The following is a 25,601-nucleotide window of genomic DNA, read 5'->3' as shown; positions in this document are numbered from 1 at the left end:
AACTAATGTCACAAAAAACTTAGCGTTCAACTAACCACATCATAAAAGCCTAGCCCAAATTTAGGACATTAATTTTAAGTCATCAAAGGTTCAAGTGGAAAACTCAGGTTTAGACATAGAGAAGAGTCCATATAAAGATTCATTACAAATCACAATCAATCAGGGAGATATTAATTTTGGAAACTAGGGTCAAGGAAAATTTCGATGTTTGAGATAGGTAATAACAAACCAAAAAGCTACACACCCAATTATTTTATTTGGCTTGTCTGCAATCCCATCACTCTATTAAACTGTAGAAAAGAACCTTAAGTATATTTTTATAATGGATGAAAACAAGAATAATGATGTCAGAACAACAGAAAACCCCTTATTTCTATGCTTGAAATCCCAAACCAAACCTGCTGATTCAGCACAAAGACATCAACAGAGTTCTTATCTGTAAAAGGAACAATCCATTGTCTAGCTGAAACAAAGGGCAGTGCACAGGAAATCAACCAAATCTGGGCCAGATGGTCACTGATTCAAGTTTCATTCTCCCCATCCCCCACCCTTCCCTATACTACAAAAATGGATTCAGATAGCATTTTTTGTTACCAGGTAATTGCCCAAAGGGTAATGCATAAACCATTTATAATTACCTATACCACCCCAACCTCAACTAAATTTACTAAACCCAATGTCCTTATCTAATTTACTAAAAACAAAATGTCCTTACAAAGTGTTAAATGAGCAAGTTGCTATTCAGCAGTTACTGAAAAAGAAAATACCTCTGAAAACCCAGTGTTTGTTGTTGAGGTACAGTTGCACCGGGTTGAATGATTTAAAATATTCATACTAATTTGTTGTCATCTGTTGTTTCTTCTCAAAGCATGACACTAAGTAGAAATGAGCCCAGTGAAAACTGATTCATCACACTCACTCTCTACAGGTTGACCACTGTGGTATGTAACCCAGAGACACTTTTTATTAATGACAAGCTACCAACACAAGTAATCACTGATTTTGATTATAAACCAATGTGTCTGACCTCATATTACATAATCTGTAATTAGGATAGTGCTGTAAATACACATTTCACACCCCTACTGGGTATGGTAAAACTCAGTTTTAAATGCTAAACAGCAAGTATTAATTAAAAGATGAAAAATTATGTCTTAAAATCTTTGGAAACATACATATTAAAGAATGGCATAAATAAAAATTCAGGATCTCCCAATAATAATATTCAGAAAACATCCCTTTAGTTTTCCTAAGTGTATAAAAAAAAGATATTTAGGTTAGACAAATGACTTTTCTATAAAGAGAATCCTTGATTCTATAGTGGTTTCTTGGTAAATATTTACATTTATGTGACTTAACTAAATTCTATTTAAAACAAATAACTATTTTAGTAAACTTCATAATCCTTTTTATAATTACTTTGGAAATGTCAATGCAAGAGTACATTTTATGGCACACTACAATGCTACTTTTCCAAAATTTACTTATATAAAGGTTAAGGCAGGTCAAAGAGTTTTTAGTCTGTTTTTTCTTATACAAGATAATCACAGGCTGCTAATGCAATAGCTAAAGACAAAAATGACTTCAAAATATGCAACCAATAGCAACTCACACAAATGATCTGTTTTACTATAAAGAAGTAGAAAAAGCTGTTAAAGTCAACACAAGGTTAGCTCCCTAAAGGGAATGAATGTTCATTTAGCTTCTACAACATAAACAAGTGAGAATAAAATGAAGCCAAATCACAGAGCTTTGAATCTTGACCTTCTTCCTTAAAGGGAATAGTGGTAAGTGGTTTTACAAACACTTATCCTCAGAAATTATTCCCAGAAGTAAGTATCAAACTAATTATAAGCAGTGGTTGAAAATATAATAAAAATATATGCATAGTACATAGACATGAGCATGTGTGTGTGTGTGAGATACCTGTCACTGTACTTCTAACTTTGATAGTTCTTTTTAACACCTAAATTTAATTATTTGAAATGTACATCTACAACCCAATTACTTTTTAAAACACTACGGTTTCCCTTTACTACGAAATAATATCATCACACTGGAAATTGCTGAACTGTTGTTTTATGTGCTTTTATAGCATATAGATTAATTTTCTTTTAATATAATCATATAATCTTGAAAAACTGCTGAGATAAAATTAATAAACCGTTAAGAATTTTTAAAGTAAGGTTGTTGAGTTTTTTCTTTAGTGTAAAACAGGATTTATTTCAGTATTCATGAAAAAAAGAAAATGACTATTCAAATTAAAATTCTCTACTTTCTGAGCTCATCTTTAGAGTCTCTAAGGTAAATTTACATTTAAATGAAACACACACAAAGGCAGCTGGACTATCATAACTATCCCACACACATTAGTGTTTTCAGAGATTTAACTCTCTAAATCTTAGTAGAGTGAAAATTGTGACTACCTATTTTTAATCACTCAGTTTTATTTATATATTGTTACAATAGGATTTATATGCCAATGATCTAACTTCATGTAAGAGTTATAAGGAAAAGTATCTCCAAACGGATGAAAGGAAAATTCTACCAACAAAGTCAATTCAGAACAGACTTCTTGTGCACATAAGTTTCTAGAAAACCAGCTTTTAAATGATTTCAAAAAATCAACAATAAATGACCACATAAATGTAACAAGTTAGAATTTAGCAGACTAAATGATGATCTTGATCTTTAGTAAGCCCTGATATAAAGGAGTAATGAAGTTTAAAGTTAAAATATTATTGTATAAATACTGAGTTCTAGTTTATCTTTAAATCTTTTTTTTTCTTTCTTTAACATGTATCTTCCTTTCTATAGTGGTTCATAAATCATTTAGAAAATTTAAAGCCATTCAACCCGAAGAAAATTTGTAAAAAGACATGTTTATGATAAATATGGCACTGATTAGTCACTGTTTTTCATCATTATACATAATGAGAAACATGTATCAAGCACCAAATTAGAGTGTGTAAATTAATGTTCAATTGGTTTTCACTGAAAAGCTGACAAGAATCAAGATTTCTAGAGTGAATTGAAAATTTATAAGAAAATTCTTTATGACCTATGCTTTAAATGTTCATTATTTCACAATATAATCTATATGTTAGTAAAATATTAAGTTATTAAGTAATCTTATATGGCTATGTCTATAAACAGACTACAGCTCAAAATAAACTTTCACTCACTTTTTCTCTAAATGATGATTTCTCCTACATATAATTTATCTTATAAAGAACGTATCAAAAAGTTTACTTACTAAAATCAGTTTCTGCTCTATAAGAAAAAAAAAGGATATGAGTTGAATAGCAATTAAATTCATACATCCTTCTCAAAATATACATGCCATAGTTTTGGTTTTATTTAATAATCATAAGGAGTCACTAACAAACTTAAGGCTCATACCATGATTTCCTTAACATCACCAGTACTGTTTCAAATTTTACATTCAATGCTTCATGACAAGTTAAAAACGTCTTATAGTTTAAAAAAATGAAATGGACATCAAATCTCCATTAGACATCAGTTCAACTGAATTATAATTTTGGTATTTGGTAGCAGAACAAATTATACCTTAATATAACATACTATATTATATTACATTAATATTTTACCTCAGTAATGATTTCAGGAATGGTTTAAGTAAATTAGATCTGAATCTACAGAACTATAAGCACTTGATGTTTTAATTAGATTAGTCTTCTCCAAGTTCAGAAATAGTTCTTTATTTTCCTTTCTCTTTCTCCACAACATTATTCCAATTATAGTTACTTGATAAAGACTAAGTTGAATTTTATTGTTAATTTCCTGCACAATGGAGAACCCTATTATCCCCATTGGATATAAACTTCCTGCTCAGTTGGAAAACTATAAAGAGAAGAATTAGTTTTAAGGAAGTGACAAATGTATTTCATGCAGTAATCACATTTTATCCAAATGAAAACTGAGAGGCAACTTGATATTATGATTGCTGTTGCCAATTATTATTTCAAAGCCTTAAAAATATCAGTACAGCTTAAACACAAACTTTAAGATAGAATTATGATGTCTGTTTGTAATATGTGTACTTTAACTTCCCAAGGATTAACAAAAAACAAATGTCTGGTAATCTCCTATGTAACAGTATCTAAAACAAGCCCACACTGTTCTGATTTCGGAAGTCTTAATTTAAAATGTAATGAGCAAAATGAATTGCAACATTTTTATACAGCACAAGATATTGGTCACATTTTTTCAAAACACTTTTTCCAGACTACCAATTCCATGGTTCTATTCCACTATGCAGTATTATCCCAGAAATATACAGCTTTCAATTATTTTTTATTAACTAGGATATTTATTGGCAAATTAAAAGTCTATATTACTTAAATTATGCAAGTAAATTTGATGATAAACTGAACATGCATGAAGGAGTACAAAGATACCAATGTTTTGCAGAACTCAGAAAAGAGAAAATGAAATTCAACTCCTTTCATCTCTGCTGCAGAATTATTTTGGATTTATTTTTCCTTGTTAGCATTCTTTTTTTTATTATTATTATTAAGGTATCATGGATATACACTCTTATGAAGGTTTCACAAGAAAAGCAATGTGGTTATCACATTCACCCTTATCGAGTCCCCTCACCATACCCCATTGCAGTCACTGTCCATCAGTGTAGTAAGACTTGTTAGCATTCTTTATTCAAAAGATAATGCCACTGACCTAGCTTCTGAAGGGCCTGGGCCTCATCTTGGTATTTCCAGTAGAGGTGATAGGCTTATGTTGCTCCATCTACCCTCCCTTCTCCCAGCTCCCTTGGAGTTAGTGGCTTAGATCTAAAAAAATTTGGCCCAGGTTAAGGATGGATTCCACAGCCATGGAAGAACGCTAACAGGTCCCTACATAGGCCATTCATTCATTCATTCATTGCCAAATATTCAATGAGGAGCAACCATGTGATTGTTCTGGATGTGGAGATAGTGAGCAAAAGAGACAAGGCACTTCCAGTCATGGCGGTTTCATTCAAGTTTGGTGAGTAAATCCAAGACTTGACCCTCATTACATTCCTAACCAACAAAGATACAGTCTTGGTACTGTCTGTTCCCAAAAATAAGGTGCTAAATAGTCCTCAGGTGTTCTGAGAGAGTTAATATGTCTCTTAGCACCTATTTGTACCACCTTCAGCAAAAGCAGAAATATTTGCCACAAGTTACCTTTCTGGATAATATAAACCATAAGATACAATTCTTGATACCCAAATTTTACAATCTAGTTGAGTAACAAGACATATATCCAAGAGTATGATATACAGGAAAGAACAAAGGCTTTGAAATCAGCCAACCCTCGGTCTGAATTCTGACTTTTCCAGGTATTATCCATGGGCTCTTGTGAAATTTACTTTAATCTTTGTGAGCCTGAGTTTTCTTAGTTGTAAAATAGGAATCATGATGCTTACTTTACAAGGCTGTTGTGAGGATTAGAAATGATATGTGTACAACACCCTGAAGTAGTATACATTTAAATTATTGGATTAAATTATTAATTCCTGCTTTAAATTAAATTAGTAAATAAAAGGAAAGGACTAGGTAGAGAAGCATATATGGCTCATAAAGACATTCATAGTTGTTTATCAAAGGCTATGTTTTGTACATATACATATTCTCTGACATATATATACACATGCTCTGAAATTCCAGATATGCAACTCTGCCAAGTATTACACTGCCCTATCGCAGTTCCTACTCTGGAGGCAGGAGCTGAGATAAGGCATACCACTGACTCAGAAGTCTTTATGATGGCAAAAGCCTCAAACATTTAGAGTATCTGAAATACCATAACCCAGACACTATACTTCAGGCTCCAAAAGAGCTTCAGTAAGTTGTACAGATGTTTCATTTAGTACCTACCAATATCAAACACTCCTATACATCTTCTGACCAAGAACACTATGAAAATATCACACCTAATATTAGATTGTTTCATATATATAACAAGCAGGAGAAGGTGGTTTTTACATAGTCTTACTTTTCTAGAAAGAAAGAACCTGTTAATATTAATTGGGAGGCAAAACATTTAATATCAATTGCTACTCTCTGATGAAGTCTGAGGCCTGTCATTCAGCAAATCTGATGACGAAATACAACATTTCCTGAGGGTCTGTTTCATACAAGGCATCGTGCTTGGTGTGTTGATCCATTATCTCAGAAATGTGACTGGAAATCAAATATGACTCAACTGTGTTAGAGTTAAAATATATCAAGAGTCTCAGAGGAAAATGGATATTTGTTCAAAAGAGATTTGATTTCTGAAATAAATTAGATTGATTTGTATTACAAGGAAATTAGCCCACCAGAGAATGTAGTTGTTTTGCACATCAAGCCATAGAATGACACAATCTGTGAAATTATACACAGGAGAATATAAGAGAAACAGTCCTTGCATTAGTCCTAAGTGAGATGCTGCTGCTCATAGCAACCATTACTAGTAATATAAATACCATTAGTATTCATAATATTATTTGTCCATTTCCATCCTTCACTGTGCTCCAGCTTGTGAAGATACAGGTCTAGCCATGCTCTAATATGCCAAGGTCTTAATCTTCTGCTCCAACAATTCTCAAGTGATTACTGAATCATCCAAGTAGAGTAGAACAGCTACCTGGGATTCCCTAGTTAATTTGGAAAAAAATGAACACTGATGCATGTGCAGAGTTCATTTGCAAAGTAAGCTTCTATGTCAGCTATGGCTCCAGATGTTTGGTCTACGTTTCACAAGAGAATCAAGGAATCAAAACATTTGTTAATGGCAATTTTTCAAAAATGCTGCAAAACTAAACCCTATAGGAAACATCTTTATACAATATTCATTAGAAATCTAGCCAGAATTTTCAAGTTTATTTCCAATAAATGAGTGTGAGAGAAAGTATTGTGGAAATACCCTTACCATCATCCATCTTCCATCTCCAGTATTGTGGGCAGTATTATGGTTTCTCAAAGAATTGCCAATTAAATCTGGACTGTAGACTGTCAATTCTGTAGAATGTAATTAATCTGTCAATACTTCGTATTTACTATATCCCCAACACTGTATTAGATATTTTGGAAAATACAGACTACATAATACCATAGTACATCCTCTCAAGGAGTTTACACTCTAATATTCAGAAAATATAACTTAAGAAAATACAACTTTTTGAAATAACTAGGGAATATAAATAATGAAATTCTACAACCGTGATACATAAGTGATGACTACAAGTTTAGAGTAGCAGAAAATTAATGAAAACTCCAATATTTAGTATATTAAAGGAAGTAAACTGAACTAGACCTCAAAGCAGTAGTTCTTTAATTTTATTGGGCATGAAAGTGACCCAGGGCCTACCCTCAAGACTCAGGATCTGCGTTTCAACAGCATCTCCAGTTGATTCTCATTAGGTGGCCCATAGTTTGGCAAACACTGTTAAATAAAAGGTATTATTTACAAGCATCTCTACAGCAGTGCTGTCCAAATGAACTTTCTGCAACAGTGGACATAGTCTCTACCTATGCTAATACAGTAGCCACTAGCTACATGTGTCCTTAAGCTCTTGAAAGGTGATTAGTGTACCTGAGGAACTGAATTTTTTATTTTATTTAACTTTAATTTTAATTTAAATAGCCACAGCCAGCTCTAAAAAACAGGAAAAAATTTCTAAGAGAAACATGAGCCAAGCCATAGGTGGCAATGCACATGAGCAGGATATAGTGAGGAGAGACAACTGATTGGCTTGTCTAGAAGAGAGGTTTTGTATTAGAGTATCATGTGGTCAGATTATGAAAAGGCTTGAAGGGAACTGGGGGAATTGGATTTCATGGCATACACACTAGTTGCTTAATGGAGCCATGTCCTGATCTTCAATATTAACAACCTCGGAGTTTCTGCATGCTCTCCTCAGAGAGCAGACCTTTCCCTGGGGCTCTGGGATAAATCGTGATTGTCCTATACCAGTCAGTCATGGTATTTTCATTTTCCTTGTCAGTGACTGACGCACACATGAACATGTGATAAATTCTGGTCAATAGGATTTGAGACATCTGTGTATGTGGGTAAACTCTTTTAAAAGTATTTAGCCTGAAGAAAAAGAACCTTTTTTCTGACTTCAGTCAAAACTATGTGAAGCTTGGGTATTGCTGACAGCTTGGGATAATAAAGAGACAAGATAAGATGAAGACAAATGCCAAGAAGCTGAGGATGGCAGAGAATGATTAAAATGACTTGGGTTCTTAATAACATGATCAAGCACCTGAATTAACCCAGGATTGCCCCCCTGCCAATACATTTTGGGGATATGATTAATTCATTACTGTTTAACATCTTTAATTTTTTATTCTGTTTCATGTAATGACAACATTAGACTGAGACACTAATGTTGAGGATGAAAGCCTCTGGAATATGTTAAGGCAGACAACTGGTAGCCATTGAAGGCATTTGATCAAGGTTGGAGACTGATATGGAACAATATTTAAGGCTTAAAAATGACATGCATGATCTTACTACACTGATGGACAGTGACTGTAATAGGGTTTGTGGGGGGGACTTGGTGAAGGAGGGAGCCTAGTAAATATAATGTTCTTCATGTAATTGTAGATTAATGATACCAAAAAAAAATGACATGCATGAAAAATAGGTCAGAAGAAAAGAGTCAAGCAGACCAGCTTAAAAGGCTTGAAAGTCAATTTACTAAAAAAATTAGAAATATTAGAGAACTATTACTATATGTACAGACATTAATGCATATAGATAAGTACTTGAAGCAAAATTGGGGAAACTGTTCATGTCATAAGGGCAGTAGAGTTGTAAGTGATGTTTCTTTTCTGATTTTCTATATTACTCTCATATATTATTTCTACTTAAAATATAAGCAATTTAAAGGAAGTATAATTTTTCTAAATGTATATTCAAATTTTTTTGAAAATGGAAAACTTCCTAAAAAAAGATTTCTTTATATTAGCTTCAGTTAAAGGTATGAGAAAACACTGAGCAATAATACGGTAGACCAGAAAGAACGCAAAACTGGCTGGGTGTCCCTGGGAAATCAAGTAAACCCTGAAACATTTTTTTCCTCTTGGAGTGGATTGATCCACAACTCCAAAACCCAACAATCTGTTTTTAAATGGAAGGAAACACTTTCGAATAAAAGATGTCATTCAATTGATATCGGAATTTAATTTTGTAAGCTCTGTTCTCACCCTTTGTCATATGAGCTAAGTCTGAAAGGAAACTGAAGTCAATCTCTCTCAAATTCTCTAGGAAAACCTGAAATCCTGGGAAATAATTATGTTTTATAACTTTAACGTAACTGTCAAAAAAAAAGTTTTGCTGCATAGGTTTTCAGTAAATAACCTAGTTCTAGAAATTTTAATGTGGATTAAAGTTCTATATTAATATCAAGAGGGTATCAAGTAATAGCTTATTAGTATTTTTAACTTGCATTTCCAAATAACTAATAAGACTAAGCATTTTTTTTGTATCATTAATATACAATCATGTGAGCAACATTGTGGTTACTAGATTCCCCCCATTATCAAGTCCCAAACACATACCCCATTATAGTCCATCAGCATAGTAAGATGCTATAGAGTCACTACTTAAGACTAAGCATTTTTCGTATCAACTGACCATTTGGAATTGTGCTTCTATGAATGCCTTGGTCATATCATTTGCAAGATATTTTTAAATTATGTTTTGTAAAATATCTTTATTATTGTTTATTAAGAGTTCCTTGTATACCAGAGATGGTAATCTTTCATCTAGTTACATAAAGACTTTTTTCTAGTCTACCATTTGGCTATGGTATTTGTTTATAGTTCTTTTTTGCTTGACAAAAATGTTTTATGTAATCAGATGTGTCCTTCTTTTAATATATAGCTCTGGTTTCTGACTCCAGTGAAAACTGTGTGAGCCTTGGGTGTGCTGTTAACACCTTGGAATAATGAAGAGATGGGATGGAAAGCAAACACCAACAGAGGGTGGCAGAGAACGACCAAAAGAACTTGGGTCTTTTGCTTAGTTAAAATAAATGTCCTTCAATAAAATAATTGTTGTTTGAATGTGGAATATGCATGCTACAGATTATACATAGTCATTAAAAAGAATAAATAACAGCTATACCAGCTGATTTGGAGGTATATCTCTTGTGTTTTATTAAGTGTTAGGTGAAAAAAGAAAGATGACTTTATTATATATATATATATATATATATATATATATATATACACATTTATATATACATAATAAAATATATAAGATGTTGAAAATATACTATATATACTATACATTGATCATGGGAAAAATCATAACAAAATAAATAGCAGCTTAGCCCCATTGTTGGAGTGAAAAGGGAGGATAAAGAGGTAATTAGGCTCCTTGAATATTTTTTAAAATGTGACTAAAGTTTTTAAAAAACATTGTATGATCCAATTATGTAAAATTATTTGTGTTGGTGAATATATACATAGAATATGCATAGAGATGCATAAAGGAATGGCCACCAAAATGTTAATGGTGTTTAATTTAGGATAGTTAGATTTCAAGAAGAGAAGAAGAAATGAAACAAAAGGTAAAAGAGATCAAACAGAAAAAAAAAAAGAAAAAGAAAAAAAAAGGTAAAAGAGAGAGAAAGAAAAAGAAGGGGAAAAATGAAAGCATGATGAAAAAATCAAATTTAAATTTGCACTTTCCAAAAACAGAACAGACTGGATGATAGGGAGAGAGAACTCCCAAGTGAAAAGGTTTACACTTCCTCTGATGTGGGTAGGACTACAATAACAGTCTTATAGTTCCCTGATTTCTCCAATAGAGATATAGACATAAACTTACTGTAAGTAGTGTTGAATTGGTTTTAAATGCAGGAAATAAATGAGACATTATGCTAAGCACATCTTCTGTTCACATTATGACTTCAACAGGCAGTGGTGACAATTTTTGGCACACTTGCTCTATAAACACTAAGTTTACAGAATAAATGTGAGGAGTGGTTCGAAGACTTCCATGTTCATAAAAACCACCTAGAAAGATTGTTAAATGCACGTTCCAAGTCCCACCCCAGAGACTCTTATTCAGTAGGTCAAGCTAATAATCCACATTTAACAAGCACCCCAGGCAAATAAGGCAGGTGTTGACAGATCACACTGAAAAAGAGTGAAGTTAAGGATGTCTGATCTCTTTACAAACTGATTAACCAAAGAATTTGAGGAGTGTGGTACACTAGAGAGAACAAAGAATTCTGAAGTCAAAAGATCTAGATTACCTCTCTGACCTAATCCCCCACTCAATCCCTCACTGCCTCTCCCCTTCAGCAGCTGGCCTCAGAGTTACCACTCTCCCAACAGGTGGGAAAGCTCTTCCTCTTAACTTTCCAATGCTTCAGTCCCTCACAGCCTTGGGGTCTTCACTCAAGTGTCACTTTTTAGTGACACCTTGGAGAGAATTGCAGCTCCCATCTCACTTTCTAATTCTTTCTGTTTCATTCTCCTATCTTCTTACCAGCTAAAATACATTTCCCTCCTTTTCTTTTATTACTATTCGATTCCCATAAAACTAGGGATATTTGTTTGTTTTTCTTCACTGTGGCATCTGCAGCACCTAGAATAGTACCTGGACAGAGTTCAAGGAGATTTAACTTGGCCAAGATAAAACAAATGAAGCTTGAGATATACAGTGATGAGAGGCAGATACAGCCAGTGAGTGGAGAGCTTGACTCCTGGGCCCTGCCAGAGATTCTGATTCACTAGGCTTGGAGTGGGGCCCAAGATTCTGAGTTTGTAACAGGAACCTAGGTAATACTAATGGTGTTTGTCAAGTGCCTCTACTCATTTTTTTAGCAAAAGTCAATCTATTCTATACAAAAAGAGCTGTAGGCCAAAAAAAAGGAAAGTTTTGTTATATTCATATGCATGTTTGAAGAGAAAAACTGTTCCCCTACACGCTAGGCACCTAGCTATCTACCCAAATAAAATAATTTACAATAAGGATATTTTCACTGAAATATATCATTGATATTTACTGCAAGCTAGTTTTTAACAAAAACGTGTTTGGTTTGTTTCTAATTTTTTACTCTTACTCTAAATAATGTTTCAGGTGTTTTTGTTATATGCCTTTGTGCATTTGTCTAACTATTTTTTCTAACAAATTCCTAGAAGGGTATTTCTGAGTTAGAAAAGTGTAGACCAGCACAGTCCAATAAAATTTTCTCCAATGGTGGATATGTTTTTTCTCTTCACAGTCTAATATAGTAAGCAGCAGCCACATACAGCTGCTGGGCACTTGAAATGTGACTAGTACAAGTGAGAAACTGAATCCTTCCTTTTATATAATGTTTATTAATTTAAATTTAAATAGCCACTTGTGGCAAGGGGCTACCATATTGGACAGAGCAGGTATAGACATTTCATGTTTTGATACCTGACGCCAAATTGCTCTCCCGAAATATTGTAATTATTTGCCTTCACTTTCATTGTATAACAATAACCACTTCTTTATCTCATTGCCAACACTATATATTATTGATCTGTTGAATCTTTATAACCTGAAACTTTAAAACTGCCTATGTGGTTTTTCTCTCTTTATTAATAATGTTGGACAGGTTTTTCTGCCTCATTTTGCTCATTCTAATGCAAATATTTTCAGTTTGTTAATTAACTGAGAGGTTGAAAATTATCTGGCCTCCAGATTTGTTTTGTTGAGCCCATATGTTTTCCTTAAAAATATAATGCCAACATTGACATTCATATACAAACATGAATTTCCAGCTCCACTTGAAAAGTCAAATGATCTGGCAACAGCAGCCCACACTTCCATAGGGTAAAAATTCTGCCACCTCTAGACCTTCTTGTCCACTAGAATACATCAGCCCCCATTATTTTACATGTGTCCTTCTTCACTCACTCAGATGTTCTGTTTGGCCCCTAAAGGCACCTGAGTTTACCATTCCTGCTCTGAATTAAATTTTGAAAGATTATAAGGCAAACAGCAGCTGATAATAATAGCTAAATTTCATTTCCTACTTAGCAAGGAAAAGTGATGTTATATTTTTGGATTATAACTGCTATTTAACTAGCAGAATACTTCTCCAGTGTTTGTTGGTATTTCCTGCTCCCTAGAGCAGTTGTTCAGCATAAGAGGGGTTGTTAAAATGCAGATCTGTAGGCTCCACGCCCAGTTTCTGACTGAATAGATTGGGTTGGGTCCCCCAAATTTCATCTAACTTCAAGCAACAAGTGCATCTCCACAATGAGATGAGGCTTTTCTCAAAGATATGGACACTCCTGGAAGTGTACTGATAATGTGTAATTTTGACATCATAATAGAATTTATATACCCTTTCATTTTCCAAAACATGTTTCTATTTATTATTTCACTTTTTCTTCAAAACAAGTCTGTGCAGAAGATTGATACTTAGACTAGTAACTGTTAATCCCATTTTACAGAAGAAAGTAAGGCAGAGGAGCTAAGAATCTCCCCTACACACACAATAAGTTAAAGGAGTCAAAACACATTGGTTTCTTAACCCCTAAACTGGGTAATATAGGCAAACACAGCAATCCAGGACACAGCTGGAGCTTGCTTCTCCAGAGTGGTACCATAAAAATAGAGCCATGCCCAGGAATAGAAAAGACCACATAAGATACAGTTTCACAGCAACAAACATTTATCAAGTGCTGATTATGTGTTAATCTATGCTAATCATGCCTATCATGTCTACTGTAAGGACTGTTGAAGACACGCATACAGCACAGAGAAAATTAAAAAGAAAATCTGAAACCACAGCCTTGAAAAGATAGTTTATTTTCTATATCATAGACAGGACAAAAGCAAACACACTGAAGGGGTAGTTGGTAGGGGTAAATACAGAGTTGGGGAGAAGAATCACTGTGGGAGCTTCACATCTGGACTTGGAGGAGTTGCTATCACCAGTCAGTCAAGAATGAGAGGGAAGTAAGAGTACACAATAGGGAGCCCTCCTGGGGCTCAGGAGCACAAAGAGCTGCTGTTATCCACGTTGGGTGTGTGTTTGCCAGAAATATCAGGGCTGCTGGAACTCCAGAACTTACAAGGGCATGCTTTTGTGTAGTCTAAATTACCTTGACTGTATAAGAACTCAAGTCAGAGGGCATAACTTCATTATCCATCTGTAGCTAAAAGGTACCATGATTAGGACTCATGAAACTTTCTCTGATTCACCCTCCCACCCCGGGGTTTTGAGAATCATTCCTAGTAAAAATCCACCAAGTTGTGATCACAATAATGCTATTTATAAAACAGCCTTTCAAGGGGAAAAAAGAGAGGACTGTATTTTCATTTAAGTAGAATTGACATGATTATTTATTAACGTTAACAGTCACTTTCATAAGATTTAAAATAATTAATACAGACTACCACAGACTAAAATTCAAGAAAATTACAATTAATTTGAAAAAATCTATTGGAAAATTTGATTCACTCTTCCTTACTGTTGTAACTGATCTGTCTTATATGCCTGTTTTGTAGTTCCAAATGACTGAGGATATGAAACTTCCACCAATACATGTAGAAAACTATAGCAATGCTGCTGAAAAATCCACCCCCTCACTTTGCCCAACACCAAAGAAATACAAATCAAAACAAAGAGATACAATTTTACACTAATCAAGTTAGTTACAATGACATAAATGTTTTTAAAATAACGTAAGCACACACAAACTGTTAGTGACAATATACACTCATAACATCATTTTGGAAAGTAATTTGGAAATCACCAGAAATTTGGGAATGTTCTAATAAAAATAAGGGTGTTTTTTTTTTCACGTAAGTTTTCACGTGTTATTGCTTTTCATCTTAACAACTTTGTGGAGAGCTATTACTATGCCCATTTTACAGATTAGGAAGCTGAAGTGCTGAGAAAATAAGTTACTTGTCCAATATTGCCAATAATTAATGGCACTACGTTTTGAATCCTGAATCTTTAATTTTAGAGCCTACCCATGTACAACTCCATTATACTGCCTAAGAAAACAATCCTAAAGAAGTTAAAAAACAATAAAGTTACATTCATGAAGACAGTCATATTTTTTTAAATTACTGGAAATACAAGAATAAAGGAAGGGCTAAGTAAGGTATGGTACATTAACTGAGTAAACTACTATAAAATATTGTTAATAAGTATATAAAAACTATGAAAAAAATTAAAGTAAAAATGTATCTGCAACACCTTTAAAAAATATATATTCATGTAGTAAAACATGGAAGAGAGGTGGAAAAAATTAAAACTATCACCATTTTACAAGAATTTCACTGCTAGTACTTAATTTTCTTTTTTTTGTCAGTTTTGTCAGTCAATCAGGAATATTCTAAGCACCCTTACAAATCTGTTCTTCTAGTTCATATTCTTTTCATCCCAGTCCAACAATTCCTAAAAGTTTACTATAGTTTGTTTATATTACAATTTATTCAAAATAATTACTATTCTTTATCAGTGATTCTGAGGCTTTAAAGTATGAGAGTTTCTTAATATCAGTGATATTTTTCAATCACCACTTACAGTGTACTTTTGAAACCCTTAGCTGACATCATATATAGTAACTAAAATCAGTTTATTCTTTTTAATTTCATAACCTTGCAATCTCTCCTTGGCTCCCTGCACCCATCCAGAAATTATTAGTTCAGAGTTTGCAGGTGTTTTAGAGATTAGAAAAGTTTCCTGCTAAAATTATGAGCTCTAAGTGAATACTTATAAAGAACTAAAATATCTTAGCTGTAGGAACATTCATATTTTAAATACTTTCGAGAATTACTAAATTATGTCAAGTCCCTTTGAAGTAAGTGAACTTTATTTCCACTTACCAAAAAGAGTTTGTTAAAAGTAATTTCCCTAAAAATGGCACTGTGAGCTGTGAAGAAAATGCACTCTCCTTGGCCATACAAGGTGATGTACAGAGCCCCATTCAGCCCAGGGCTTGACCTCTATCAGTAACATAAACAGACATTTTGTGGGAAAGTCAAGGAGTTATTTTCTAATGATATCAATCTCTTAAGAGTGGGAATATAGTTCAAACATCTCTAACTTCCCCTTTATGAATCTACCATTTAGGAATAGTTTTTGTCTCTCACTGTCTAATACCTACAGGTCCAACTAGGATGTCCTTTAGCTGATCTTAGGACACCTGCAGTACTATTATTTTGATCATTGAATCTTGGAGTTAAAAGGACCCTTAGATACCATATTGTTCAATTCCTTTAACTAAAAGGAAACAAAAGCATTTCTAAGAAAGTTACTTCATTTAGCTAGTTTGTGGCAAATGCCGGCCTGGAACTAAGAAATGTGACCAAATGTCTCAAACTTGGTCTTCGTATTTCTCTCTTACCATTAAAATTTTTATAATACATCATGTGAACAGAAGTATACCTATGTCTTTACAATGTCTTTAGATATACACTGCACTGGACAGAGTAAACTACAGTTCCCATCCTCTACTCAATCCTCTGTCTCATAAAGAGTTCCAAATTGGAGGAAAAAATTCAACAAAGGTTATTAAAGTCAGTGTAGAGAAACTGATGATGGTGGAGGCAGGGACAAGGATAATCGTTTAATAGTTCTGCTTTCCAAAGAATACTTGTTCTAAGAGTTTTAGCACTTTAACTCATCTTCAACTGTAGTGTCATAGGCCAAAGATTCTAATGTTGTCATGAGTAGATAGAAAATTAATAGCCATACCATTGATATATAATTCAGTCTTACATTCTTTTTATCCCTTACTTCCATAATGTAATTGCATTTTAAAAGATTTATGGAAGGATATAAAAGAAATTGACAACAGGGATAGTCTCTGAGGAAGAAGACAGTGGGAATATGGGGTGGGAAAGAGAGCTTACTTTACACTGTTTTAAATTTTTACCCCATGCGTATTACTTTTCAATATTCATTAATTAAAAATATCCCTTTAAACACATGCCTATATGCATGTAATTCCATTACTACATATTTTTTATAATCATTTAAAATTTTTGTTCTCTTTTGAGTAAGATTTCAGTATTGCAATTTGTAAAACCACACGGAAATTTTCAGAAAGAAAAAAACCAACAGTCACAAAACTCAAAACAGAATTCCAGGATTTAAAGTACAAGAAAATGTACAGGGGGATGAGAGGATTTTAAGGGGGAATTTAATTCAAAAACCTTTTGCTGACAAGCTCTGCCCCATATTTAAATCGCTAGGTTTTTAAAATGATATTTCAGTGGGATATCCCAGTGTGGGGGAGGGGACGGCTTTAAAGGTGTGAAAAGAAGAAAATAAAATTTGGTTCCTATCTGCTCGACAGGGGACGGAGGGCCGGGAGGGGTGGGTAAGGACCTTGTAACAGTCACGTTCACCGAGGAAAGCTGCACAATTGAAGAATTCCTCCAGGATCCACCAGCCCGGTTGAAGAAAGCAGATGAATCGTGTTCTGGACCTTCCTTGGGTTTAACTGAGAATCCGTACGAAATGAACCCATACATTTTATTTCTTTTAACGGAGCTCGGAGGAGAGACGAAGGAACAAACCGCCTCACCATCACCCTCAGCCGGCCAGGGCACACGCCTCGCCTCGCTGTCCAGTCGTGTCAGGGTGAACTGTCAACCCAACCCTTTGTGTCTCACTCAGATTGAGCGGTCCTCAGCCACTCGCAGAAAAATGGAAGTGCGGGCCGGAAGGCGCCCGCGCGCGATGAAGTGACATTTGGTACGGAGAACAGACACCCATGGACACCGAGCCAACGCGCAGCCACCGCCGGCCTCTCGCGCTTCCCCAAGCTGAGCTCGCCCCATCCTCTCCGGTCACCTCCGCACCTCGCGGCCCCACGCGCGCCGGAGGCCCCCTCACAACCCCTCGGGCTCGGGGACCCGGGTGCCGGCCGCGCCCCTGCCACCGCAGCCGCCTGGGCGCTCTCGCCGCGCCAAGGCCGCCCCCATCCCACGCCCGGGCTTTCTCGCTCCCGCCACAAAGGCAGCGAGGAGAGCCCGCGGTGACAGGCCTCTGGCCTCCGGGCGCGGTCCGCACGGGCCGGTCCCCTCAGGGGGCTGACGCGAGGTGGCAGGGAGAATGGGTTCCGACCGCGGGCCGGCACCCGTGCGTGTCCTCGCCACGCACACACACCCAGCGCCCACGGCCCCGCTCCACCTTCCGAATCTTCCAGAAGTCAGCCGCAGCGCCCCGCAGCGCAGGCAGGCACCGCGTCCCCAGCCCGCCAAAGGGCAGTGCTGCTCGCGCCCGGCTCGCGACCTCTCTCCTCCCCGCCTCGCGGCGCCCGCGCCCCGGACCTCCGCAGTCGCTCACCTGGCCCTGGCGGGGCTCGAGGGCAGAGGACCGGGGGTGGCCCGCGCCTCGGCCGGGGCTCGCCTCCCCACCCCCAGGCCGGTCCCGGCGCTGCTCTCCGCTCGCTGCGGCCGCCCTCCTCCGAGGTGCTAGCGCCGCCGGCGGCTGGCGTCTCTGTGGCAGGCGCGCTCGCCTCGCGCTCAGTTCCCCGGGGCGGAGCGAGGCGGCAGCCGCCGCGGCCGGAGGCGGATTCCTCAGGTGCTGCCCCTCCCGCTTCCCCAGAACCTCCTCGGCGGGGACCCCCGCGCCCCCGCCCCCCGCCCCGCCTTTCGGCCCGCGGCAGCCGCGACGCCCGCAAGGGGCCTCTGGGGCGCCTGTGCCCTCCGCGCGGGTAGCGGGGGCGCGTTTCCCTGCCGCCGCTCTGGAGGACGCCCCCATCCATACGGCGACGCCCCCACCCCCTGCGCTCGCGCCTCCTTTCCAAACCCCGCGGCCCAGATGCGCGGCCCCTGCGGGCTATGGGGGGTGGTATGTGGCGCGGCCTTCTCCAAAGGAACATTGCCCCCCAGTGCGGCTGATGCGCGCAGCCAAACGGAAAACCATTTTCTCGCCGATCCCGCCGCGTTCATTCAGTGCTCTCGCCTCCTCGCGCGCTTGCTTTCTCTGTCCACAGAACGACGGCTAAAGGGCCCTAAGCGTGAACTCTGTCGGGCGGGTCAGAACCCCTTGCCTTTTGCATGAAGCGGGGCAGGGCGGGGGCAGGACGCGGACAAATACAAACAAACCCGGGAGCTTCGGACCGAGGCCGCCTTCTGGCGCTCCTGGAGCGCGCCCTGCGGCCAGCTGACCCCCGGCCCCGAGCTCAGCGAGGCCGCCTGCTCGCCGGGGCTCATCCCGAGCCTCCCGGACCAAAGGCATCATCCGCTCCCAGGGCATCCGCTTCCAACAGGCCCTGGGCCGTGACGGGTGCTGCAGGGGCAAATGTACTCCAGAGATATACTGCGGCAGAAGCAGATGTAGCTGCACTTTTCACAGCCGGTGGTTTTTGTTATTAGAGATGTAGCTCCATTTTTTAAACTGTCATTATTGCCACAGATAGGCGACTAGACCGCTTTCCTGGATTGCCCACACTCTGAAAGAAGCAGCCCCAGGATGGATGTGGTGGAAGAGTCTAGGTAAAGAAAAGTTGATATATTTTTAATGCCTTTGGGGCAAATTAGCCCAGGTAGCTGGCGGGTGGGTGAAGTGGGGAAGCTACGTGGCGCCCAGTCCCGGGCAGGTTAATTACCAGTCTATTGTCACTTACTATGTCAATTATAGTTTTCAAGACAGCTTCAATCACAGCAGATTTCATATGATCTCTAAGTCAGTACGTTTTGTGTGCTTGTCTTGCCTTTTTTAAAGAACCGAAATGCACGTTTTCCTTTCTCATTTGGTTGATACAGAGGGAATTGTCTGGAAGTCTGAAATCACTAGAAAATAACTTAAGGCATACTTCGGTTGTGACTAGCAAAAGCAAACGCTTTGTAGTTGGTAGTTTTCTCTCCTCCCTCTACTGGGAAGACATGCCCAGCTGCCACTTTTTCTTAATCATTTTGTCCTGCGTAGGAATACGGAGCAGCAATTGTTTGTTTTGTTTTACAATTGAATCCCTATTGTCTGGTCCTTAAAAACACGTGGAAGCACTTTTATGTGCCAGGAAGGCAAGAAACATGGCTTTCTCAGTCATGGCTGTATTCCCTCAGTTCTGGATCTGGCACACAATACAGGCTTAGTAAATGCAATCGATATAATTTTTAAATAATTACAACACAGAAAGGTGCAGATGATTCACAATACAGTTCAACATATCAAAAAGGAATACGGTATCAGCAAAGTCACCATGAGAACTGGACATGTATGTGGAAAAGACAGGAGAAACCTGAGGTTTCAAGTTCACCTTGTGAATATAAACTAAGTCACAAGAGGTTAAAGCAGTTAAGATTCTCTTGAAAAAAATGCAACCCTTCACAAGGTCTGGAGGGTTAGGGAGGGGGACACCTTACATTTTAAAGATTAGGGAACTGGGAACCAAGAGTTTAAAGTAAATCCACAGTACAGTTTTCTCTCAATTTAGTTCAAGGACCATTTGTTGAGTGCCAAGCACTCTAGACTCTGGAGATGTGAAGACAAATTTGACAGTTGCTCAAGGTCCTTAGACTAAATATTACAGGGCTCTGGTATTCATTCTTCATTCATTCAGCAAATATTTATTGAGCAGCTACTATGAAACAGATGGTATAGTGGGAACTGTTGATTCATAAATAAACAAGAAAAGTCCCTAACAAGGTTAAATATTATGATGGTAATCTAACCATATTCTGGTAGATTGAAAATGTTTTACTGTCTCCTTTATTAGGTAATACACTCTGTTACTCTGACTTTGAGACTAAAGAACAAAATTCCATAAGATTCCCGATCTCCTATAAAAAATTTCTTATATATGAAGAAAAATAATTAGATCATCGGACATTGCATCTGCAACATTACAAGAAGGAATATTTATAGGACTATATTTTGAAGGAAAACCACATCAGTTTGAATTCAAAACAAAGCTATAGTACTGTTGTCTCCCAAGCAACTCTTCTCCCATTGGGTAACAATTTGATGAACACCATAATTTCCTTTCTCTTGTCCTAGTGATTGGATCATGGATTGAAATTAATAAAGGCCTAAGCCAATGAATACATGGCATTTCCTTACCACACTGTTTGGTTTGGGTTACTCCAGTTAAAGTGAAGAGCAATGATTTATCAATGGAAAGTAATTCTCTTTAAGTTGTGTCATGTGTTTTTGTGAGGCCTGAGTTGCCGCAGTCATTCTGAAACCATAAAGGAAGCTAACACAAGAAAGAGCTGATTTGAGAAACTCAAAACTAGAGTTGGTGTCCTCATCAAAATGTGTTTGAAAATTGCCTCAGAACTCAGTTAAATTAGCCAAAATTCTATTTATTATTAAGCTTCTTTGTGTTGCATTTGATGTTGCTTGCAATTAAATAAGAGTCCCAATAAAAAAGAAAAGAGAATACAGAAAAAAATACCAGAAAGCAAAAACTCAGTGAAATATAATTACTGCTCATGTGTTTTTTTGCATTTTATTTTTTTATTAAGGTATCACTGATATAAACTCTTATGAAAGTTTCACAAGAAAAACAATCTGGTTATTACATTCGCCTTTATTATTGAGTCCCCACCCATACCCCATTTCAGTCACTGCCCATCAGTGTAGTAAGATGCCAGAGTCATTATTTGTCTTCTCTGAGCTACACTGTCTTCCCTGTGACCCTCCACACACTATTTGCACCAATCATGATGCACCACAATCTCCCTCCTTCTCCACGCGCCCTCCCCAACCCCTCCACTTTGGTAACCACTAGTCCCTTCTTAGAATCTCTGAGTCTGCTGCTATTTTGTTCCTTCAGTTTTGCTTCATTGTTATGCTCCCAAATGAGGGAAATCATTTGGTTTTTGTCTCTCTCTGCCTGACTTATTTCACTTAGCATAATACCATCTAGCTTCACCCATGTTGTTGCAAATTGTAGGATTTGTTTCTTTCTTTTGGCTGAATAATATTCCATTGTGTATATGTGCCACCTCTTCTTTATCAATTCATCTACTGATGGACACTTAGGTTGCTTCCATATCTTGGCTATTGTAAATAGTGCTGTGATAAACATAGGGGTACAAATGTCTTCTTGAATCTGAGAACTTGTTTTCTTTGGGTAAATTCCTAGGAGTAGAGTTCCCAGGTCAAATGCTATTTCTATTTTTATTTTTTTACAGAATCTCCATATTGCATTCCACAATGGTTGAACTAGTTTACATTGTTCCTATGCATTAGCACGGGATGTGTTTCCATTTATTGGTATATCTTTAATTTCTCTCATGAGTGTCTTGTAGTTTTCACAGTATAGGTCTTTCACTACCTTGGTTAGGTTTATTCCTAGGTATTTTATTCTTTTTGATGTAATTGTGAATGTAATTGTTCTCCTGATTTCTTTTTCTGCTAGTTCATCATTAGTGCATAGGAATGCCACAGATTTCTGTGTATTAATTTTGTATCCTGCAACTTTTCTGAATTCATATATTCGATCTAGTAGTTTTGGAGTGGATTCTTTAGGTTTTTTTATGTACAATATCATGTCATCTGCAAACAGGGACAGTTTAACTTCTTCCTTGCCAATCTGGACACCTTCTTTACTTACTTTTGTCTGATTGCCGTGGCAAGGACATCCAGTAGTATGGTGAATAAAAGTGGGGAGAGTGGGCATCTTTGTCTTGTTCCTGATCTTAGAGGAAAAGCTTTCACCTTCTTGCTGTTAAGTATGATGTTGGCTGTGGGTTTGTTGTATATCACCTTGATTATGTTGAGGTACTTGCCCTCTATGCCCATTTGTTGAGAGTTTTAATCATGAATGGATGTTGAATTTTATCAAATGCTTTTTCAGCATCTATGGAGATAATCGTACTTTTTTGTCGTTTTTTTTGTTGATGTGGTGGATGATGTTGATGGATTTTTGAATGTTGCATCATCCTTGCATCCCTGGGATGAATACCACTTGATCATGGTGTATGATCCTCGTGATGTATTTTTTAATTTGGTTTGCTAATCTTGTGTTGAGTATTTTTGCATCTATGTTCATCAGTAATATTGGTCTGTAATTTTCTTTTTTTGTTGTGTCTTTGCCTGGTTTTGGTAGTAGAGTGATGCTGGCCTCGTAGAATGAGTTTGGGAGTATTCCCTCCTCTTCAACTTTTTGGAAAACTTTAAGGAGAATGGGTATTAGGTCTTCACTAAATGTTTGATAAAATTCAGCAGTGAAACCATCTGGTCCAGGAGTATGTTCTTAGGTAGTTTTCTGACTACCAATTCAATTTCCTTGCTGTAACTGCTCTATTCAGATTTTCTGTTTCTTCCTGGGTCAGCCTTGGAGTGTTTTATTTTTCTAGAAAGTTGTCCATATCTTCCAGGTTATCCAGTTTGTTAGCATATAATTTTTCATAGTATTCTTTCATAGTTCTTTGTATTTCTGTGATGTCCATAGTGATTTTTCCTTTCTTATTTCTGATTCTGTTTATGTGTGTAGACTCTCCTTTGTTCTTGATAAACCACACTAGGGGTTTATTTTTTATCTTCTCAAAGCACCAGCTCCTGCATTCATTGATTCTTTCTATGTTTTATTCTTCTTGATTTTATTTAATTCTGCTCTAATTTTATTATGTCACTCCTTCTACTGACTTTAGGCCTCAATTGTTCTTCTTTTTCTAGTTTTGTTAATTGTGAGTTTAGACTGTTCATTTGGGATTGTTCTTCTTTCCTGAGGTAGGTCAGTATTGCAATATACTTCCCTCTTAGCACGGCCTTTGCTGCATCCCACAGATTTTGCAATGTTGAATTATTCATTTGTCTCCACATATTGCTTGATCTCTGTTTTTATTTGGTCACTGAGCCATTGATTATTTAGGAACATGTTATTTAGCCTCTATCTGTTCTATTTAGGTCTGTCTGTTCTAATACGTTGTTCAGTGCCTCTGGCTTCTTACTTATTTTCTTTCTGGTTGATCTGTCCTTTGGAGTGAGTGGTGTTTTCAAGTCTCCTAAAATGAACACATTGCATTCTATTTTCCCTTTAATTCTGCATATGTAGGTGCTCCTGTGTTGGGTGCATAGATATTTATAATAGTTATATCCTCTTGTTGGACTGACCCCTTTTATCATTATGTAATGTCCTTCTTTGTCTCCTGTTATTTCTTTGTTTTGAAGTCTATTTTGTCTGATACAGGTACTGCAACTCCTGCTTTTTCTCCCTATTAGTTATGTGGAATGTCTTTTTCCATCCCTTCACTTTTAGTCTGTGTATGTCTTCGGGTTTAAAGTGAGTCTCTTGTAGGCAGCATGTAGTTGGGTCTTGTTTTTTTACCCATTCAGTGACTCTATGTCTTTTGATTGGTGCCTTCAGTCCATTTACATTTAGGGTGGCTATCAATAGGTATGTACTTATTGCCATTACAGGCTTTAGATTTGTGGTTACCAAAAGTTCAAGGGTAACTTCCTTACTATCCAAGAGTCTAACATAACTCTCTTAGTATGCTATTACAAACACAATCTAAAGTTTTTTTTTCCTTTCTTTTCTTCCTCCTCCATTCTTTATATCTTAGGTATCATATTCTGTACTTCATCTATTCCTTGATTGACTTTGGAGGTAATTGTTTTGATTTTGCATCTGCTTAGTAATTAATAGTTCTACTTTCTTTACTGTAGTTTTATTTCCCCTGGTGGCAGCTATTTAGTCTTAGGAATACTTCTATCTATAGCAGTTCCTCCAAAATGTACTGTAGAGGTGGTTTGTGAGAGGTAAATTTTCTCAGCTTTTGCTTATCTTAAAATTGTTTAATCCTTCCTTCAAATTTAAATGATAATCTTGCTGGGTAGTGTATCCTTGGTTCAAGGCCCTTCTGCTTCATTGCATTAACTTATCATGCCAATCCCTTCTGGACTGTAAGGTTTCTGTTGAGAAGTCTGATGATAGCCTGTTTGGTTTTCCTTTGTATGTGATCTTTTTTCTCTCTATAGCTGCTTTTAATAGTCTGTCCTTATCCTTGATCTTTGCCATTTTAATTATTATATGTCTTGGTGTTGTTTCCTTGGGTCCCTTGGGTTGGGAGATCTGTGCACCTCCATGGCCTGAGAGACTATCTCCTCCCCAGATTGGGGAACTTTTCAGCAATTACCTCCTCAAAGACACTTTATACCCCCTTTCCTCTCTCTTCTTCTTCTGGTACCCCTATAATGTGAATGTTTTTCCATTTGGATTGGTCACACTGTTCTCTCAATATTCTTTCATTCTTTGAGATCCTTTTTCTCTCTGTGCTTAAGCTTCTTTGTATTCCTCTTCTCTAATTTCTATTCCATTTACTGTCTCTTCTACTACATCTGATCTGCTTTTAAATCCCTCCATTGTGTGTTTCATTTAAGATGTGGAATTTCTTAATGATTGACTCTCCATCCTAAATTCATCCCTGCGTTCTTGAATATTTTTCTGTACTCCATGAGCATATTTATGATTTTTATTTTTAACTCTCTTTCAGGAAGATTGGTGAATTTAGTTCCATTTGTCCTATTTCTGGTGTTTGTGAGATTTTTGTTTGAACCAGTTTCCTCTAACGTTTCATATTTGTATGTGGCGCCCTCTAGTGCCCAGATGCTCTAGTCTCTTGAGCTATTCTGCCCCTGGAGTGATGTTGGGGTTTGCATGGGAATGGTGCTGGTGCCTAGG

At 37.2% G+C, this 25,601-nt stretch overlaps 1 protein-coding gene and 1 long non-coding RNA gene across 9 annotated transcripts in view; one reads left to right on the top strand and one right to left on the bottom strand.

Annotated features, from left to right (window-relative positions):
- Positions 1-18,462, bottom strand: part of GREB1L (GREB1 like retinoic acid receptor coactivator) — a 246,383-nt gene extending 227,921 nt beyond the window's left edge. For 5 of the 8 annotated variants that reach the window (XM_037017910.2, XM_037017912.2, XM_037017896.2 and 2 more), the window contains exon 1: positions 18,308-18,461. The gene's annotated coding sequence lies outside the window, so the exon portion shown is untranslated. Of the gene's footprint in view, positions 1-18,307 lie in introns of all 8 variants that reach the window. The other 3 variants (XM_037017933.2, XM_037017920.2, XM_037017902.2) reach the window with 3 other exon arrangements.
- Positions 18,437-20,992, top strand: LOC118972350 (uncharacterized). The gene is made up of 3 exons (XR_005061265.2): positions 18,437-18,544; positions 19,382-19,461; positions 20,685-20,992. It is a non-coding gene; the product is annotated as an uncharacterized lncRNA (long non-coding RNA).
- The last annotated feature ends 4,609 nt before the right edge of the window (positions 20,993-25,601 follow it).

The sequence above is a fragment of the Manis javanica genome, chromosome 9, assembly GCF_040802235.1.
Source record: "Manis javanica isolate MJ-LG chromosome 9, MJ_LKY, whole genome shotgun sequence".
In the NCBI taxonomy this organism is placed as follows: domain Eukaryota; kingdom Metazoa; phylum Chordata; class Mammalia; order Pholidota; family Manidae; genus Manis; species Manis javanica.
Note: the sequence above shows the minus strand (reverse complement) of the source record. Positions and strands in the feature narration are given on the sequence as shown.